The following is an 8,743-nucleotide window of genomic DNA, read 5'->3' as shown; positions in this document are numbered from 1 at the left end:
GAGAGTGTCGGATTGCGAAACGGACGATGGGGGAAATGACCGGATGCATGAGACAGACATGAATGCAAATGCGATGCACATGATGACATGATATGAAATGCATGACATGACTAAAATGCAAAACGAAAGATAAAACCCAACCATGAAGGGAATATCATATCACATAGCCGAAGATGGCAAGGGTTGTAGTTACTATTAAGGAAAGTTACATCAGGGGTGTTACACACGCATGCAGCATGCATCGCGCAGGGTAGGTAACGGAGGCGCATGGCGTGGGAGGGTACCTTGGGAAAGGGCCCACCCGCCTTGAATTGGCAAAGAAGGGCAGTGATCAGCCGTGGATGGAGCGGCTGTCCTTCCCCGCCCGGCTTGTAAAAGGGAGGAGCGGAGGAGGGCGGAGTCATCCATCTCCGTGGTCCTCCTCTCCTCATCTTCTGTTTCTGCTGGTCATGCTTGAGAAGGAAGCCTGGGGCCAGCCCCCGGGCTCTAGCTCAGGGCATACGTCGCCTCATGTCGGTGCTGATGCTTGGGGAGTGAGCCTGGTCCTTGGTGTGGCGAATCTTTTGGCATCTTCGATGCTCGTCCGAGAGGAGGGGCTGGAGATCATTGGTAATCCCAGTACTATCACTCCCGGGGGTCTTGGGGCTGATGTCGACGAGAGGCGCGCCTTCTAACCCACCAAGGTGGGACGTGGCACGCCTGGAGCCCCCTGGCCGTCTTGGCCGCTTGCTGTTTCTCTGCTGGGGGCGCCAGACTGGGGCCTCGACCTCCTCCCGGAGCAGTGTTGATGCAGATGAAGCCTGGGGAGAATGAGAAGACGGGAGGCAGGACGTCCAATAGGAGTACGACCGCATCGAAGCGTTCGTCTCGCACTGGGGACCTGCTGCCCGTCAGCCTGGCTCTTCCCCCTTTTCCCGGCGCCGTCATCACCTTTTCTTCCGGCTGCCAGGAAAAGGCTCGTTCCCCTGGTGCTTCCGCTTCCTTTTGGGGTCTTCTGGCCGGGCACCGGCGTCTTCTTCTGCCAGTGCCTGTGCTGGAGCCCCCCTTCTGGTTCTAGGGTGGTGACCAAGGGGCCGTCGTGGTGCCTGATACGTCTCCAACATATCTATAATTTATGAAGTATTCATGTTGTTATTATATCATTCTTGGGTGTTTTACAATCATTTTATAGCAACTTTATATCATTTTTTGGGACTAACCTATTGACCCAGTGCCCAGTGCTAGTTGTTCCTTTTGCTTGTTTTTTTACATCACAGGAAATCATTATCAAACAGAGTCCAAACACCGTGAAACTTTACAGATATTTTTTTGGACCAGAAGGAACCCAATCTGCCAGAGCTAGACCTGGGGGGTGCCCCGAGGGGGACACAACCCACCAGGGTGCGCTAGGGGGCCCTGGCGCGCCCAGGTGGGTTGTGCCCACCTCGGTGGCCTCCCGCATTCCTTCTTTGCACTATAAATTCCCAAATATTCCAAAACCCTTCGGGGTTAACCTAGATCAGAAGTTCCGCCGCCGCAGGGCTCCGTAGCCACCGAAAACCAATCTAGACCCATTCTGGCACCCTGTCGGAGGGGGGAATCATCTCTGGTGGCCATCTTCATCATCCCGGCGGCCACCACAATGAGGAGGGAGTAGTCCACCCTCCGGGCTGAGGGTTTGTACCGGTAGCTATGTGTTTAATCTCTCTCTCTCTCTCGTGATCTATATCATGGGCTTTGTTAGCATAGATGGATCATACCATCTTTCTCCCCTCTATACTCTTGTTGTGATGAATTGAATCTTTACCCTTTGAAGTTTTGTCATGTCGGATTGAATGTTTAGATTCGAGAGCACATGATGTATGTCTTGAGGTATGAATACTTGAGGTGACATTGGGGTATCTTATTGATTCACTTGATATACGTTATGGCACTCAACATGCGGATTCCCGCAGTGATATTGGGGTAATCTATGCATAGGTGTTGATGCATGTTTTGATTGTCTTTTCTCCGATAGAAACTTTGGGGTCTCCTTGTAGTTCTTTGTGTGGGTTGAGTATTATGAATATGAATATGCTTTGGTGTCATTCTAGTATGAACTCCAGGATAGATCGAACGGAAAAAATAGCTTTGCGTTGTTTTAGTACGAACTCTTGAATAGATCGAACAGAAAGAATAGCTTTGAGGTGGTTTCGTACCCTACAACTAATTCCTATTTTTTCTCTGCTAATAGGAACTCGGGAGTGATTCTTTGTTCCACTTTGAGGGAAAATCATAGGATCCAACTATGTTAGCATTGTTGAGAGATTGCACTAGAGAAAGTACGGACCCTAGGCCTTGTTTTTAAGCATTGCAACACCGTTTTTGTGCCCATTTACTATTTGCTACCTTACTGTTTTTATTTATTCAGATTATGAAAATATATTTCTACCATCCGTATTACACTTTTATTACCATCTCTTCGCCAAACTAGTGCACCTATACAATTTGCCATTGTATTGGGTGTGTTGGGGACACAATATATTTCTTGTATTTGGTTGCAGGGTCGTCTGAGAGAGACCATCTTCATCCGATACCTCTCACGGATTGATAAACCTTAGGTCATCCACTTGAGGGAAAATTGCTACTGTCCTACAAAACTCTGCGCTTGGAGGCCCAACACGTGTCTACAAGAATAAAGTTGCGTAGTAGACATCAAGCTCTTTTTTGGCGCCGTTGCCGGGGAGGTGACTGCTTGAAGGTATATCTTTAGATCTTGCAATTGAATATTTTAGTTTCTTGTTTATCACTAATTTGGTCTATAAAAGAAAACTACATATAAAAATGGATTTTAGGTTGCCTCATATTATTGATCATCTTTATAATATCTTTCTTGAAAATGATGGTTCGGAAAATTGTGCTCAATTGTTAGAAGAAGAAGTCAATAAAATGCTTGGCACAAAATATTTAAATGATGAGCATGATTGCAATGTTGTTAGTATGAATTCTTTGAATATCCAAAATGCTAATGATGATTGCACGAGTCATGACAAAAATGTTTCTTATAAGCATGTCACTTTTTGCGGAGTGAATTGGGTGTGCCTTTGCACACCAAAAAGGGAAGATAGATTTTGTAAGAAGCATAAATATTTAGAAACAAAAAATTTGCAAGAGAGGCTAGATGATTGTGCTGAAAGATGTAATTTTTTTGCCATCCTTGTGAACTTTGCAATGAAGGTGGTCATTTAAATCTCCAATGCAATTTCTTTCATGATCAAATCTTGTCCAAAAATTGTGATAACTTGATTACCCTTGAGCATCATAAAGATCTTAGTCTTCTTTTGGGGTATGGAGAAATGAAACGTATAACTAAAGATATTCCAAAATTTAATCTCGAGAAATTTCTTGATTTTGATCTAGAGGAAATTTATATGTTTTGTGCAATAAATTGCATTGAGAATCCTTATATTGCCAAATATCTAATGTCAAGAAAACAAATGGAATATGAAGAGAGTACTAATGAAAGGGAAAATATTTCCCAAAACCCTCCTGGTGTTTATAATGATGAATCAAGTAACGAGGAGGAGCTTCCTATCCAACCAATCTCTTCAACAAGAAGCTTGAAAGAATTAATTAAACCCACACATGGTGTGGTGAAGAAGAAGAAAAGAAGAAAGAAGAGAGGTAAAAAGGTATCTCTTCCAAATAATGTTGCTCCTATTATTGTTGTGCCTCATGAAAATGAATCAAAAAAAATTGTGGAAGATGATGCACTTGATGATGATTTTGTTATGCCTATTGATTGTTATGATGATTATGATTGGGAAGATAATGATAGTTCTTATAATATTGGAAATCTTTTTGGCACCAACTTGAGAAATTATGATGATAGCAATTGTTATACCGTTGGTGCTATTCATATTATTAATGGTGAGAGTGATTATGCTTATGATATGCCAAGCCACAAGCTTGGGGATGCTATGTTTGATGAGTATGAAATGTTTGAAGATTTAATTTCTGGAAATAATGCTTGTCCTAAGCTTGGGGATGCTTTGCTTAATGAATATGATCCTTTGGTTCCTTCTACTTTCGATAAGAAAATTTATTATGATGATAGCATGCCTCCTATTTATGATGATTACATTGATGAAAGTGGGTTTGGAAGAGTGTCAACTTTAGGTAGTAGTGATCCCACTATTTTGGAGGGTGTTGAATCTTGTTACAATATTGATGAAAGTGGATTTGGAGAGCTCATGACTTTATTTAGTGATACATCCACTATTTTGGAAGAGGTTTCAATTGATTATGACAATGAAGTTGCTATCTATGATGATTATTATGATGACATCTATGCCATAAAGAGTGATAAATCTTATATGCTTGTAAACCATGAAAAGAGTTATGTATGTGATGGTTATATTGTTGAATTCATTCATGATGCCTCTGAAAATTATCATGAGGAAGGAACTTATGCTCTTACATATCTCAATAATACCAGGTTTCTTCTCTATGTGTTGATTGTTTTGAAGTTACACTTGGTTTGCCTTCCTATGCTAGTTGATTCTTGTTCCCATAAGTTGTTCTCTCACAAAATCCCTATGCATAGGAAGTGGGTTAGACCTAAAGGTGCTAGTCATATGCTTCATGATGCTCTCTTTACATTTCAATTCTTGCCTTTTATGCGAGCATCATTGAAATCATCATGCCTAGCTTAAAAGGCATAAAAGAAAAGCGCTTGTTGGGAGACAACCCAACACTTTTACCTAATGTTTTTGTGTGTTCACATGATTATACTACTGTATTAATCATGTTTTATTGCTTTTGAAAAGTGCCAAGTAAAGCCTTTAGGATCTTGTTGGGTGATAGTTGCTTTGATCTTGCTGAAAAACAGAAACTTTTGCGCACACAAAAATAATTCTAGTTTTTAACAGAAGCGTGATAAAATACTGATTATTTTTTAAGAAGATTAATAGACAAATTTCTCAGGTTGTACTATTTTTTCAGAATTTTTGGAGTAGCATAAGTATGGTTTGAGTACGGATTACTACAGACTGTTCTGTTTTTGACAGATTCTGTTTTCAATGCATAGTTTGCTTATTTTCTAGTTTATATGACTTATATTGCTTAATATAAGTTGTAGAAATGTTATGCTACAGTAAGCATTGTGTGAGAAAAATTATGAATCTTGTCTTTGACAGTACCAAAAGTGAAATGGTTTGGTCTTTATCATACTAACCTATCTCACAAAGTTCCGTTAAGTTTTGTGTGATTGAAGTTTTCAAGTTTGGGGTGACATGTCGATTTGAGGAGAATGAGGAGTCACGAGACCCTAATATTGGGGATTCCCAAGGCACCCCAAGGTAATATTCAAGTAAGATCCAAGCAACTAGGCTTGGGGATGCCCCGGAAGGCATCCCCTCTTTTGTCTCCAACATTATCGCTAATCTCACTTGGAGCTATGTTTTCATTCGTCACATGATATGTGTTTTGCTTGGAGCATCATTTTATTTTGTTAGGATGTGCTTGCTGTTATTTAGAATAATTTTTTGCATCTTTTACTTCAATAAAAGTGGCAATTATAGCCTTTGCCATGCTTATTTTGCAAGTATACATATTGCTGTTTGAAAACAGAAAGTTTACCGTTGTTGCAAAAATTCACTAGAAAATTCGGAATGTGATAAAAAGTTGAAACTTTTTGCAAAATGAGCTATAATAAATTTTCTACAGTTTGGTAAATTTTCATAAAGTTTGGAGTTAGGGAAGTATTGATACTCTTGCATTCTTTACAGACTGTACTGTTTTGGCAGATTGCTGTTATGTTTGCATTGTTTGCATATGTTTGCTTGTTTAATGATTCTATTTGCAGATAGGAGTATTAAATATGCAGAGGCATTTAGTATGAATTTTTGAGTAATAATTTTAGTATTTTCCACAGTAGATAATGATAAGGTTTTTGCATTGGTTTATACTAACTTATCTCACGAGTTCTTGTTGAGTTTCGTGTGGATGAAGCTTTTGATATTTAGGAAAACCGTGATATGAGAGGAATTAAGGAGACACAAAAGCTCAAGCTTGGGGATGTACAAGGCATCCCAAGATAATATTTCAAGAAGTCTCAAGCATGTAAGCTTGGGGATGCCCCGGTAGGCATCCCACCTTTCTTGTTCAGCAATTATCGGTTAGTATCGGTTGAGCCTAAGTTTTTGCTTCTTCACATGAGTTGTGCTCTTCTTAGAATGTCATTTTATTTTTCTTTGCTTGCTGTTTTAATAAAATACTTAGATCTGAAAGTTTTTAAATAAAATAGAGTCCTCCAATAATTACCAGGGAGGCTAAGTAAGCGACATTCATATCCCGTCAACAAAGCTCTTTTCTATGTCATTTACTCTTGTGCTTCACTTATATCCTATAAGAAAATTGTTGAATAAATTGAATGTCATGTAATTGAAATCATATCATTCCTAGTGATAGCTTCACATTGGGTTTAGAAAGTGAAATATTTTGAGGCTTGACAATCACAATATTGGTCATACAAGCAATTCATGAATAATTAGTATAAGGAAGAGAACTTTCACATATAAATACACTATCATGGAAATATTTTGTGATTGTGAGCCCCCATCAAAATATTATATGCCAAAAATGTTGACGTTGGACAAGGAAGACAACTTAATAGTTTATGTTTGTTCATATTCACATAGAAGTTATATTGGCATAGATCCTTCAACATGTGGTGCTTGCCCCCCATCCTTGCTAGCCAAAAATTCTGCACCAAGTAGAGATACTACTTGTGCATCCAAGAACCCTTAAACCCAAATCTTATTTTCAAGAGTCCACCATACCTACCTATATGTGGTATTCTATTGCCATTCTAAGAAAATTTGTATGTGCCATCTCTAATTTTCAAAATAAATTTTTCTTTTGTGTGCTCGTACCGCTCGCGAGGCGGTGAAGGGTGGCCAATATTTTCCATGCTATATGTGTTATTCTCACGATGAGTGTTTATTCACTTGTCATTACACGAGAGTAAGGCAAAGGTATTAGGGATGCCCAGTCCCAAAATGAAAAATGAATTTACTTTATGTTGTCAAATAATAAATTCCTTAGAAAGTGTTGGTATGGAGGGCACCCGTGGATACAGTTAGCCATGGAAAGTGGAAATATGGTGAAAAGGAATAAACTTTATTTTCTGTTTGGGAACCGCCTATGATATATCTAGAATGGAAAGTGTTGGGAGCTCTAAGTCATTTTCGTTGGGGGAAAAGTATGCCTATCAAAATGTTTTTATCTCTCAATTTTCGCTTTGAGCTCTGGCACCTCTACAAATCCCTACTTCCCTCTGCGAAGGGCCTATCTTTTACTTTTTAGTATTTAATTTTATGCAAAGAGTCAAAGTTTATCTCTCTATTCCTTTTTATTTTTCTCTTTTGGCAAGCATCATGTGATTAGGAAAGATCTAGGCTCACATGTCCAGTTGAATATGGGTAGCATGAATTATTATTGTTGACATCACCCTTGAGGTGAATACGTTGGGAGGCAAAACAATAAGCCCATATCTTTCTATGTGTCCGGTTGAAATGTTTTGCTCATGTATATGCGGTGAGTGTTAGCAATCATACAAGACTATATGATGGTTGAGTATGTGGAGCTCTTACTTAAACTCTGTTGAATAAGTTGAATTGCAATTGCTTGGTGACTAAGAACATAAGTTGTTGGGTTTCAATAGTTTGAGGAGTTCATGTATTCACTATGTGTTAATGCTTTGGTCCGGTACTCTATTAAAAGGAGGCCTTAATATCCCTTAGTTTCCGCTAGGACCCCGCTGCCACGGGAGGGTAGGACAAAAGATTTCATGCAAGTTCTTTTCCATAAGCACGTATGACTATATTCAGAATACATGCCTACATTACATTGATGAATTGGAGCTAATTCTGTGTCACCCTAGGTTATGACTGTTACATGATGAACCGCATCCGGCATAATTCTCTATCACCGATCCATTGCCTACGAGCTTTCCATATATTGTTCTTCTCTTATTTACTTTTCCGTTGCTATTGTTACAATCACTACAAAATACCAAGAACATTACTTTTGCTACCGTTACCTTTTGCTATCGTTACCACTACTATCATATTACTTTGCTACTAAATACTTTGCTGTAGATATTAAGTTTCCAGGTGTGGTTGAATTGACAACTCAGCTACTAATACTTGAGAATATTCTTTGGCTCCCCTTGTGTCGAATCAATAAATTTGGATTGAATACTCTACCCTCGAAAACTATTGTGATCCCCTATACTTGTGTGTTATCAAGACTATTTTCTGGCACTGTTGCCGGGGAGCATAGATCTATTCTTTGAGTCACTTGGGATTATATCTGCTTATCATTATGAAGAACTTGAGAGATCCAAAAACCAAGATTTATCCCTCAACTACGAGGGGAGGTAAGGAACTGCCATCTAGCTCTGCACTTGATTCACCTTCTGTTTTGTGTAAGCTTGCGACACCTAAACCTGCTTTTGCTATTGATTCTGATATGTCACATATTATTGATGAAGCCACTTCTGCTATGCATGATACTTATGATGAAACTACTTCTATGCTTGATACTACTGTGCCACTTGGTGAATTTCTTGATGAACAACTTGCTAGGATTAAAGAGAATGAAATTATTGAAACTGATAATATTGATGAAAGTGATGATGAAGACTCTTCCCCTAATAAATATGAATTGCCTGTTGTTCCTGAGGGTTATGTTATGGATGAAGAAGCTACTAGAGCTATTT

Source organism: Triticum urartu, chromosome 1A, assembly GCF_056163025.1.
Source record: "Triticum urartu cultivar PI428250 chromosome 1A, HENAU_Tu73, whole genome shotgun sequence".
Lineage (NCBI taxonomy): Eukaryota > Viridiplantae > Streptophyta > Magnoliopsida > Poales > Poaceae > Triticum > Triticum urartu.
Note: the sequence above shows the minus strand (reverse complement) of the source record.